Source organism: Mesoplodon densirostris, chromosome 1 (genome assembly GCF_025265405.1).
Source record: "Mesoplodon densirostris isolate mMesDen1 chromosome 1, mMesDen1 primary haplotype, whole genome shotgun sequence".
NCBI classification, from domain to species: Eukaryota; Metazoa; Chordata; class Mammalia; order Artiodactyla; family Ziphiidae; genus Mesoplodon; species Mesoplodon densirostris.
The window spans coordinates 180,329,983-180,342,513 of record NC_082661.1 but is presented as its reverse complement, the minus strand read 5'-3'; the positions used below and the strand labels follow the sequence as shown (position 1 = coordinate 180,342,513).

The following is a 12,531-nucleotide window of genomic DNA, read 5'->3' as shown; positions in this document are numbered from 1 at the left end:
TGTCCTATCATTTGTCAATAATGATGATGACTATAATAATGATAGTAAAATAATAACAACTACCTCTCATTAAATATCAGAAACCATATTAAGAACCTGACATACATTGCCTCATAAATCCCTATAGAGAGACTCATGATTTCGGAAAAGGGAAAAGTCATTGTTTTTATGCCCATTAAATGCAAAATGGAGATAGGGTTGGAACCACGCTATTCCTAAAGCAAGACAATTGCCACATCCTTATGTATTCCAGCAGACTGTATGACTTGGTTATTTATTTATTTATTTTTGGCTGCACCACGCGGCATGCGGGATCTTAGTTCCCCAACCAGGGATTGAACCCATACCCCCTGCAGTGGGAGAGTGAAGTCTTAACCACTGGACCACCAGGGAAGTCTCTCTGGTAGGTTTTTGATTAGAATTGTATCAAATTGTATCAAACCAATTTGGGAGAATCCTAACCATTGGACTGCCAGGGAATTCCCTGTCTTGGTTACTTTTCAGCCTTTGGAGGGTGACAGCAGTGATGAGCACAAGATATGGACACTGAACACTAAATATGTTAGAGTACTTTCAGTTTCTTCAATCTGTTTGGAGTGCATAGTCTTGTCAAAATATAAATGAACATATCAAGGCATTCTCCATATGTATAACACTACCCAGATAGTGATATAAATCTATCTAGCACCCCAGAAGCCTCCCTTTAGCCCCTCCCAGTTGGTAACTCCATGCAAAGATAACTACTATATAACCACTTCATTACTATACAGGTCTTTTTTATGATTTCTATACAACCAGAGTCATATAGAATGTACTCTTTTGTGTCTATCTCCTTTCCCTCAACATTTATAGAACATGGGTTTAATGGCTGGAGCTCCAACAGCCAACTGGAACCATGAATTGACCTGATAATAGAAGATATGTACTAGAATGGGGAGAAGAAAGACAGGAGCCCGAGTCCCTGATGATACCAATAGAAGCGCTGTACAAACCTTAGGCTTCTTAAACCTGGATTTCTGTAACATGAGAGAATTTTTTTTCACTTCTTTAAAACCTGTTGCTAGGCAGTCTTCTGTTACATTAAATAGAATCAAATCCCAAATAAGATACCTGCCTTCAATTTGCTCAATTTCCACAAAACATTCACCCACACAAGTCAGTCCCCACATGTAAGAGTTTTGGTGAAGATATATCTAAACGGTAGTCAGAAGAGTGATCTTTATTTTTATTTTTATATTTTATTCACTCTTGAGAAAGTTAAGACGGTCAATCCAAAACATTTAAAAGTAGGAAATAATACAGAAGGGCCATTTTATCTATTGGGTTATTAGGCTTCTCTTGATTTTTATAGAAGATCCTTTAGAAAATTGACTGTGATAAGTTGCAAATATATTTCCTCTTTGTCTTGTTTTTTTGGCTGTGCTGCACAGCATGCAGAATCTTAGCTCCCAGACCTGGGATTGAACCCATGCCCCTTGCAGTGGAAGGGTGGAGTCTTAACCACTGGACCACCAAGGAAGTCCTTGTTTGTCATATTTTTTAACATACAGATTTTTTTAAATGAAACGAAATTTAAAAAAAATTTTTTTTAATTTTTGGCTGCATTGGGTCTTCATTGCTGCACACAGGCTTTCTCTAGTTGTGGTGAGCGGGAGCTACTCTTTGTTGTGGTGTGCAGGCTTCTCACTATGGTGGCTTCTCTTGTTGCGGAGCACGGGCTCTAGGTGCGCAGGCTTCAGTAGTTGTGGCACCTCTGTCTCAGTAGTTGTGGCTCGCAGGCTCAGTAGTTGTAACACATGGGTTTATTTGCTTTGCGGCATGTGAGATCTTCCCAGACCAGGGCTTGAACCCGTGTCCTCTGCATTGGCAGGCGGATTCTTAACCACTCTGCCACCAGGGAAGTCCCCAATGAGATGAAATGTTAAGTTAAATTTTTAATGGAAAACTTTGCTTTTATGACTTCAGTGTGTCTTAATTAGAAAAATCTTTACCACTTCTACCTTATAAATCTCGAATTTTCTTTTTATAATATTTTAATGATTTCATTTTTTTCTACACTTAACTGTTTTATTCATCTTGTGTGTAGAATGTTAGTCACAACTTAAGTTTTTTCAACTGGCTACCCAGCTATCCAACACCACTTAATTGTCTTTCTTCTCCCTACTGATTTGTATTTGTTTATATTAGTAGATTTTCTGTTCTGTCACATCATGTTATGTATCAGCATCAAATTACTCTAATTATTTGGGTTTAAAAATATGTTTTAATATCTGATAGAGCTAATTCTTCAGAAATGTCCTAAATATTCTTGCCTTGTTTTTTTTTCCGTATGAGTTTATGATCGCCTTGTCTATTTGCAAGAAATACCTTGTCGATTTTGGGGTTTTTTTGGTTTAAGATTTATTTTATTATTTATTTTATTTATTTTTGGCTGCGTCGGGTCTTAGCTGCGGCTCACGGGATCTTGGTTGAGGCATGCAGAATCTTTCTTTTGTTGTGGTGCGCGGGATCTTTCGTTACAGCATGCAGGCTTAGTTGTGGCGTGCAGGTTATCTCTCTCTAGTTGTGGCATGCAGGTTATCTCTCTCTAGTTGTGGCATGCAGGCTCCAAGGCACATGGGCTTAGTTTCCCCCGCGCCATGTGGGATCTTAGTTCACTGACCAGGGATCGAACCCACGTCCCCTGCATTGTAAGGCAGATTCTTTACCACTGGACCACCAGGGAGGTCCCTCGATTTTGGTATTTTTATTGGAATCATATTACAGAGAGAATTTGGAGAATTTACATTTTTGATGTTTAGTCTTCCTGTCCTAAATGCTATACCTTTCCATTTGTTGATGCCTTCTTTTGTCCTTCAGGAGTGTTCTAAAGTTTTGTTCCCATAGAGTTTACATGCTTCTTGTTTTCCAATTTATTTCTTTTATGTATTTCAGATGTACAATCATAATCTGTAATGACAAATTTATATTCTCCTTTCCAAATTTAAACTAGTAATTTCTTTTTTTCATTTAATACAGTTAGTCTAACATACTAACTCCAGGTTTATATTGCTTTAAATATGGTCTCATCTTTTTCCTCTCTTTAGTGGGAACCTTCCAGGGTTTTCTTCTTATGAATGGGTCATCAGGGAAGGCCTCACTGGGGAGAGAACTTTTAAGCTGAGGACTACTGAGTGACAAAAAGGAGCTGAGTATGCAAAGAATACCCGCAAGAATGCAAGGAAGAACATTCCTAGGCAGAGAAAACAGCAAGTACAAAGGTCAAGGAAGAGAGTACATTCTTTAATAATCTAAGAGGAGTCTAGTGAAGTTGAGGAGGTAGAGAATGGAAATCGGAGAAGGTAAAAAGGTAGGCAGAAGCCAGAGCCTGAATGGTTTTGTAGGCCATAGTGAATTTTAGTCCATGAATAATATGAAGCCTTTGAAGTATTTTAATTAGGGATGTGTTCTCTATCTGATTTATGTTTTATAAAGAGCATTCTAAGTAATTACTTGATAAGCTCAGTATTACTTCTCTGTTGCTGCTTTACAAATTACCCAAATTTAGTAGCTTTGAACAAAAAACATTTATTATCTAATCACTTTCGTGAGTCAGTAATCTGTGGGTAACTTAGGAGGGTGCTTCCAGAAGAGGTCTTTATCATCTCAAACTTGACTGGGGAGGAGGGTGCTGGAGGGTCCACTTCCCACGTCATTTGCAGGAGGCTTTAGTTCCTTGATAGCTGTTCACTAGAGGACTCACTTTCTTATCATAGGATTTCTTAAGTGTTTTCTCATGTCATAGCAGCTTGTTTTCCCCCAGAGTGAGTCAATCAAAATATAATAAGGAGGAAGTCACAATGTCTTTTATGACATTAACCTTGGAAGTAGCTACATTATTGAGACTTATTTAGTGTGGGAGGGGACTATGCAGGGGCATAAATACCAGGTGGTGGTGATGATTGGGGGCATCTTGGAGACTGGCTATTACAAAGTTCAATATCTCTTCCTCCCTAAAAATATCAATATGTTAAGGATACTACATTGACATTGTAAAATATAGCTATCTTAGCCCTATCTGTTATATTTAATATATAATACACCTAATCTAATCTATCTTCCTTAGCCCTATCATCTCTAAAGGCAAAAAACTTTAATTTGTGAATCTTGATTCACAAAATAATGCTCTTAAGCAGCAACATTGTTCGTTATGGAATATATAAAAAAAAAGTTTGTAAAATATAAAGGTAGAGTTGACCTATGATTATAAATTGAACACTCATCAAGCAACTACCCAGGTGAAAAATACAATTTTTCTAGGTTCCCAGCAGCCCCGAGAACCCCTCCATCCTAACTTTTGTGGTAATAATTTTCCTGCTTCCCCCCCGCCCCCCTTATGTATTTCTTAACGGTATGGTTACTGTTCTTTTGTGTTTTCCCCCACATACGACCTTGCATATTTGCTGAAATAAGTAGTAGGGATTGGTTCCCAATATTTGGCACTGATAGTTTACATAGGTTTGTTAATCTGTATCTGTTAGATATTTCTGAATATTTTACTTATTTGCCTTTAAGTAGCAAAGGGTGAAAATATGCTTATGGCAGCTGGCTTCCTCTTGAGTAAGTGACCCAAAAGAGCAAGGTAGCTGGGTTAAGTGGTAGGATTTTGGATGATTCTTCCCGCCGTTCAAACCTTCTCTAGCATAATAATTACACAGATAGAATTTTGATATATATATCAATACTTCTATTTTTTCTATGAAGACAAATATGAAATCTGCAGCATAAAGATTTTGGCAGCAACTTTCTGTTAAAGTCCTATTAATGGCTTAAGTCTTCTTAAGGGTTGCTAGGTATGTAAAAGATATATAGCATTTTCCATGAAGCAGCTATAGCAAAATTATTTTCTTACTTTACCTTTTGCAATTTTTCTTTCAGAATCTGGCTCTTTTCACAAATACAAAAACAATTCAGAGACAAGACTGAAATAAAGCATAGTTGCTAAGAACTTATGAAAATTTTGATATCTACTAATGACAATGCAAAAGAATCTTTTTTAAAATTAATTTATTTTTGGTTGCATTGGGTCTTCGTTACTGCACACGGGCTTTCTTTAGTTGCATCGACCTGGGGCTACTCTTCGTTGGGTGCGCGGGCATCTCATTGCAGTGGCTCCTCTTGCTGCGGAGCACGGGCTCTAGGCATGCAACCTTCAGTAGTTGTGGCACACGGGCTTAGTTGCTCTGCGGCATGTGGGATCTTCCCGGACCAGGGCTCGAACCCCTGTCCCCTGCATTGGCAGGCAGATTCTTAATCACTGCGCCACCAAGGAAGCCCCATCTTTTTATATGTTTGTTTGTTTACTTATTTATGTGGGATCTTTAGTTGCAGCATGTGGGATCTAGTTCCTTGACCAGGGATCGAACCCAGGCCTGCTGCATTGGGAGTGCGGAGTGTTAGCCACTGGACCCCCAGGGAAGTCCGGCAAAAGAATAATCTTGATAACAAAACCAAGAATTAATTCTGTGTATCTGTGAAAAAAATAGGCCTCATAAATGATTATATGTGTTAGAAAAATCATAATGTTAATCGAAGTTTATTTTTTGCAAAATTCCCAAGTTATTTTGCTTGTTCCTGGAGCAATGCCCAACACATATTCAGGACTCAATAAATTTTTGTTGAGTAAATGAATATAGAGCTTAAATAAGACTGTTATTGAATATTTTCAATTGGAATTGATATCTTGAAATAGTATTGCTCTGGTATACATTATTAGCTCTTTCCTGAGACATGGGCCATTGTAAGTATTAGAACTAATAGTCTTCTAAAGTTGTCCAACACAAATTTGAGCTCTTGAGGTTAAATAAAAAATAGAGCAAATGGTTAGGTTTCTCTATAGTCTACATTGTTTTTAGGACTTTATTATTTTGAATGACACTAACACAATCAAGTCTTATATGGAGGGACTTCCCTAGTGGTTCAGTGGTTTAAGAATCCACCTGCCAAGGCAGGGGACATGGGTTCGATCTCTGGTCTGGGAAGACCCCACATGCCGCGGAGCAACTAAGCCCGTGCACCACAACTACTGAGCCTGCGCTCTAGAGTTTGCGAGCCACAACTACTAAGCCCGTGTGCCACAACTACTGAAGCCCGTGCACCTAGAGCCCATGCTCTGCAACAAGAGAAGCCACCACAATGAGAAGCCTGCGTGCAGCAATAAAGACGCAACGCAGCCAAAAATAAATAAATTTATTTAAAAAAACTGAGCTCTCCATTTAAAAAGGTAAAAAGCGTCTTATATGGATACTTAATGCAGGAATGAAGAAAAAGGAGAGAGAGGAAATGAAGGTAAATCATTTTAAACTAAGGAATCTAATAAACCTTCAACTGGTAGATTGTATTGCTCCAAACTTACTTTTCGTCTTGCATAGTATACATTTTTCATCTTGCATAGTTTACATTTGTCCTGTATTTGATATTAAACATTAACGTAAATCAAGCATCTTGTGACTTTATGTACATTTTCTCATCTCTGTGTGCAGACTTATGTGTAGAAATCATGGTTGAATTCTATCCTACTTTTTAAAAAATTAATTTATTTATTTTTGGCTGCTTTGGGTCTTCGTTGCTGTGCATGGGCTTTTCTCTAGTTGCGGTGAGTGGGGGTTACTCTATGTTGTGGTGTGTGGGCTTCTCATTGCGGTGGCTTCTCTTGTTGCGGAGCATGGGCTCTAGGCGCGCAGGCTTCAGTAGTTGGGGCGCATGGGCTTAGTTGCTCTGCGGCATGTGGGAACTTCCCGGACCAGGGATCGAATCTGTGTTGCCTGCATTGGCAGGCGGATTCTTAACCGCTGTGCCACCAGGAAAGTCCCTCTATCTTACTTTTATCATGCTGCCCTTGCCTCCTTTTCTTGAAGGGAGGTGTTAGGGTTAGGTCACACACAGAAAGCCTAAAAATAAATTATAACTGGGTAGCACAACTTTCTAAGCCAGTTTCACAATGTTTTGCCTTTGTTCTTAACACTTTTAATCTTGGAAATGTTTCCTTGCCAGGTAGTCATTAACACTCCTCCTTAATTGTTAGCCTTTGACAGACATTTGTGACTCTTCTCTGCCGTCACTTTGGATCTGGTCAGGGAGTAGTTACCTTGTTATTCAGTAGATCTTGGTCGAAAGGGTGATGTAGTTTCTTGGATACAGTAGGCTCTATTAACTCCCTGTACTACCCACCCCACCCACCCCACCCCAACTGAGCCTTTGAGATGATGACTGGAGTTGGGAGAATTCAAACAGCAAGCTTCCCCAGATGGTTCCAGTGCTGAGCAATTCACACCAGGCCCCCAGTTCATGGGTTCCCCTATGTAGGATTGTATATTAGTCCATAGAGCAAGTGTGACAATGAGTATGTACAAGTGAATATTTTATTGCCTATTTGGGTGTGATGTGACCAGAGTTTTTGGGGTGAGGTGTAAACCAAGCTGAAGTATCGAAAAGTTTTAAAATATCTAACCTGGATTTATACATTTACATAATCTTCAAAGACTTCCCTTTTTTTATTCCTTTGTTCCAAGTTTCTGCCTAGTATCTGCCTTGGTTGTCTTCACCCTGTACCATGGTACTGCTTATTTCTGTGCCCAAATCAGGCACCTCTTTGTGTATTACCATGTCAACATAATAAAGGGGTAGTTGGTGTCCTGGGCTACTTGTTTGCTGTCTGTAAAATCTTGCTAATGTGAAAAAAACATTTTATACTTCAGTGATCAAAATTAGGCAAAAGCCGAGAGGTTGATGCTATCAGTTGACGTTAAACTGACTTACATTTTTCACTGTCCTTGTTTTTCTTTTGTTATAAAACGTTTTTCTTCACTTAATCCTACTGTCCACTAATGTACCATTAGAACTACTTTTATGTTAGCTTGCTTGCTTATAGAGTTCTTTTTTTGGCTGCGTGCAGGCTTTCTCTAGTTGTGGTGAGCGGGCTTCTCCTTGCGGTGGCTTCTCTTGTTGCAGAGCACGGGCTCTAGGCGCACGGGCTTCAGTAGTTGTGGCTCTCAGGCTCTAGAGCGCAGGCTTAGTAGTTGTGGCACATGGGCTTAGTTGCTCCGCGGCATGTGGGATCTTCCCGGATCAGGGCTTGAACTCGTGTCTCTTGCATTGGCAGGCGGATTCTTAACCTCTGCGCCACCAGGGAAGTCCCATAGAGTTCATTTTTTAAGGAAACTTTTTATTGAACTATAATATACACAAAGAAAGTACACAACTCACAACTGTGTAGCACATTGAAGTTTTACAAAGTCAAACCATCCAGATCAAGAAATAAATTATCACTACCACCCCAGAACACCCCGTATGCACCTAATCATCACCACCACCCCCGCCAAAGGTTGAAGTTCATTAACTATAATATATAGGCGGATTTAAATGGATGATTTTGGTTTTGTTGGGGGGGGTGTGGCCACCATCATTTGTGTTGAAAATTTAACCCTACTTTTCTCTCACATGGGTATGGATAAGCTCAAAAGTGATCTCTCTTTGGTAATATACCCGACACTTGACATAAACATTGCTCCTAGCTGTGATTCTAGCCAAGTCCTTCTGTGGAGCCCAGATTTTTATTGGAGCTGATGTAGGACCCTAGTCACTGCTCCATCTTTAGAGCTAAGATTGTATTACAATGATTATTTTATTTGCTCTTTTTTTTAAGTAACATAGTTCTGTAATGTTTATACAATTATTAAATTTAAATTTTAAACTAAAATTAAATTCAGTGTTAATTTGAAGTATCCAATCAGAAATTAAAGTTCCATATTAAATTAAGATTAAATTTTAAAAGTCTATTATTTTTAAAACACATCTTAGTTTTACCCTCTGAGATGATAATTAGCAATTTTGGGTATACCCAAACTAAGAGCTAGGGTGTTAAAAATTGCAATTAAAAATTATGGACAACTGCTGAAGCATGTTAAGCAGAAGAGTGACAGTCAGTAAAACTTCTGGTAAAAACTTTTTATTCTACAACTTCCTAAATTTGAAGAAAGTTTGATTAAATGAACATAGGATTGTTTTCGAGCACAGGCTACTCAAGAGTTTTTGATTCTCTTTGCATACTGAAATAGAATATATACCTCAATTCTTTATGGGTTGTTTGAATGCAGTATTAGAAATTATAAAAAAGGCTTCAAAGAAATTGCTTAATGTAAAAAAAGGCTGAAAAAGGATGGATTCTTCCCAAATTCTTAATTTATAATACTTAGTAAAGAATAAATTTTTTTCTTGTTGTTAAAAACATTTTTACTATAAAAAAATTAATCTACTGGTGAAATTTATTTTGTCATTGTTTACCTAGTAAGTAAAAAGTCAATATCTCGGGACTTCCCTGGTGGCGCACTGGTTAAGAATCCGCCTGCCAATGCAGGGGACACGGGTTCGAGCCCTGGTTCTGGTCCAGGAAGATCCCACATGCCGTGGAGCAACTAAGTCTGTGTACTGCAACTACTGAGCCCACACGCCAAGAGCCCGTGCTCCACAACAAAAGAAGCCACAACAGCGAGAGGCCACGACAATGAGAGGCCCACACACTGCAACAGAGTAACCCCTGCTCACTGTAGCTAGAGAAAGCCCACAAGCAGCACCGAAAACCCAACGCAGCCAAAAAAAAAAAATCCACTTAATTTTCCACATGTCCTTTTTTTTTTCCACTCCCTAAATATTTATTTATTTATCTGCTTGCACCTGGTCTTAGTTGTGGCAGGCGGGCTCCTTAGTTGTAGCATGCATGTGGGATCTAGTTCTCTGACCAGGGATCGAACCCGGGTCTCCTGCATTGGGAGCTCGGAGTCTTAACCACTGCACCACCAAGGAAGTCCCATGTACATGTCCATTTTTGTTGACATTGTTCATTGACCCATTAGGTTAGACCATTGCTGGGCTGGTACTGCCTTTTTTGCTATGGTTTTGTAGAAAAGTTTTTTTTTGTTTGTTTGTTTGTTTGTTTGTTTTTTGCGGTATGCGGGCCTCTCACTGCTGTGGCCCCTCCCGTTGTGGAGCACAGGCTCCGGATGCGCAGGCCCAGCGGCCATGGCTCACAGGCCCAGCCTCTCCGCGGCATGTGGGATCCTCCCAGACCGGGGCACGAACCCGCGCCCCCTGCACCGACAGGCGGACTCCCAACCACTGCGCCACCAGGGAAGCCCTAGAAAAGTTTTAAATTTAGAAGGACATTTCCCTCTCAGTTGTTTAAAAAATCTTTTTCATGACTTAATGTTCCTTTAATCTTTCATATGAATTTTAGAAACAAGCTAAATATATCTTAGAATGGGGAGTAGATTAGTGGCTAGAATTAAAATCTTTTAATGTCTAACCTTCCATCTAGGAACAGCTTAATTAAGATTTATTTACATGCATTTCCCTTAAGATAATCCTTACAGCTATGTTTAATTTAAGCTGTAAACCAAACTTCTATTTAGTTATTGCTGGTATATATTAAAGCTGTTGAGTCCTCAACAGTTATAAGGAGCCACCTGTTTTACTCTCTTTAAAAATACAGTAGAGTTTTCTTTGATTCTCTGGAATTGTCTAGAAAGAATTTTCTATAAAAAATAATTGTCTTCCAATTATAATACCACTTGTTTCTTTTCATTTTTTTTTATCACATTGTCTATTTGATCTAAATTCTCACATTTAATCCTAGTTTTCAGAAGTAATAGTTTGATTAGCCTTTGTATGTTCAAATATCTGCAGGTACCAGCAAATGTAGTAGTAATTCTGATCCAACAAACCAAATGCTGTGTTTCCAAAATAACAATTACAAAGTCTATATACCAGTAAGGGAAATTAGTGATTATAGTAGAAGATAATTAAATGTCAGTGTGTACCATTCATTGACATTATGAATATTTTTTGTTTTGTACAAAGCAAGAATGTATATATCTTATTTTCTCTGGATTTTGGAGGCAGGGGAATTAAAAAGCTACTTTACTTTTTCTGTTACCTATATAAATATACTATGGCTAGAAGCTGAGTTTGCCTGCTATAGTGGAAACTGCTCTTGGTCTTTGAGACCCTTCTTTCTATGCCCTAAGAATGTAAAAATATTGTTACCTACAGTTACCTCCTTATAAGTTGCAAGAGTAACTTTGTTTCTTCTCTCCACCAGTTTTTATATCCTTAGTAAAAAATGGTCCTAAACCACTAGACCACTAGAGTTTATTTAGAATATCCCAGGTTATCACTCTTGATCCTGGTCTATCTTGCCTTAAGATCTCCCTGTGGGGAATTTAAATAGGTTGTCCCCAGGGTAACAGATATAGTTTACAATGTACTTTTCAGAGCTATACATAAAGAGGCTGTTGAGGCAAAACAATTTATAACCCAGGACAAGGGGACTCCATGATAGAAATGCTAAGAAATCTTTTCCTAATGATCATCAGACTGATTTTTTTTTTTTTTTTTTTTTTTTTGCGGTACGCGGGCCTCTCACTGTTGTGGCCTCTCCCGTTGCGGAGCACAGGCTCCGGACTCACAGGCCCAGCGGCCATGGCTCACGGGCCCAGCCGCTCCGTGGCATGTGGGATTTTCCCGGACCGGGGCACGAACCCGTGTCCCCCATCGGCAAGCGGACTCTCAACCACTGCGCCACCAGGGAAGCCCTTGATCTATCTTTTGTCTCCACTTCTCTGAAGGTACTATCACAATGATCACTAATACCTTAACTGCCAAAGAAAGTCTAGATCCTCAAAACCTTTCTTCAGCTGTTCAAACTGTTGATTACACTCCTTCTCGGTAACATAGCTTTCCCCAAAAGATCACTCCTCAGTAACTCAAGTCAGCAGCCTGTCTATAATATGCCTTCTTAGGTGAAGAAGGCATGGCCATACGTCGTGTCATCCATGTGCTAGTTACTACTCCCCTATCACTTGCCCCTTGAAAATGGCACGTAGAGGAAACAAAGAGGGAGGAACCAAGAGTAACTTTTGGAGACGGGGTTCCAGGAAGGACTTTGGGGAGGTGTTGAACTTTGAGCTACATCTTGAAAACAGAACAAGCATTATCTTTATGTCAGAGATTTCAGAAATAGAACCAATTATGTATAATAATTTAATAAAGGGAGTCTTATAATCACAGAAGCCATCTGGTATGGATACAACTGGCGGAATTCTTCCTTAAATAACACCCTTGCCTTGTAGGCTGGTTTTCCAAGAATATTGGAATTGCCTTTGTACTATCTTTTTTCTGGTGGCAAACTCTTTTTCAGTCTTCTAAGAAGGGTCTCCTCCATGAAGCCTTTCCACTCTCTCCAAACAGAAAAGAGTATGACCCTACTTTGCACCCTTATTCATACAAACCTCTCACAAGTGTCTTATATTCTCCCCTAACAATATCACAATAGAAAAATGCATTGCTGATATTTTCTCCATTAATGGAAATGACCCTTTACATTCAATTTTGGGTTTCACTTATGGTATTATTTGATCAGCTTCCCAGGTAATTATAATTTGCAGCATATCATGTTTAGGCAGAGTAACATCTTGCTAACCTGACAGTATTTTGGAC

The 12,531-nt window shown here is 39.1% G+C and overlaps 1 protein-coding gene across 4 annotated transcripts in view; it reads left to right on the top strand.

Moving 5' to 3' along the window:
* Positions 1-12,531, top strand: part of TET1 (tet methylcytosine dioxygenase 1) — a 134,745-nt gene that overhangs the window by 91,574 nt on the left and 30,640 nt on the right. The gene's annotated exons all lie outside the window — the stretch shown is intronic.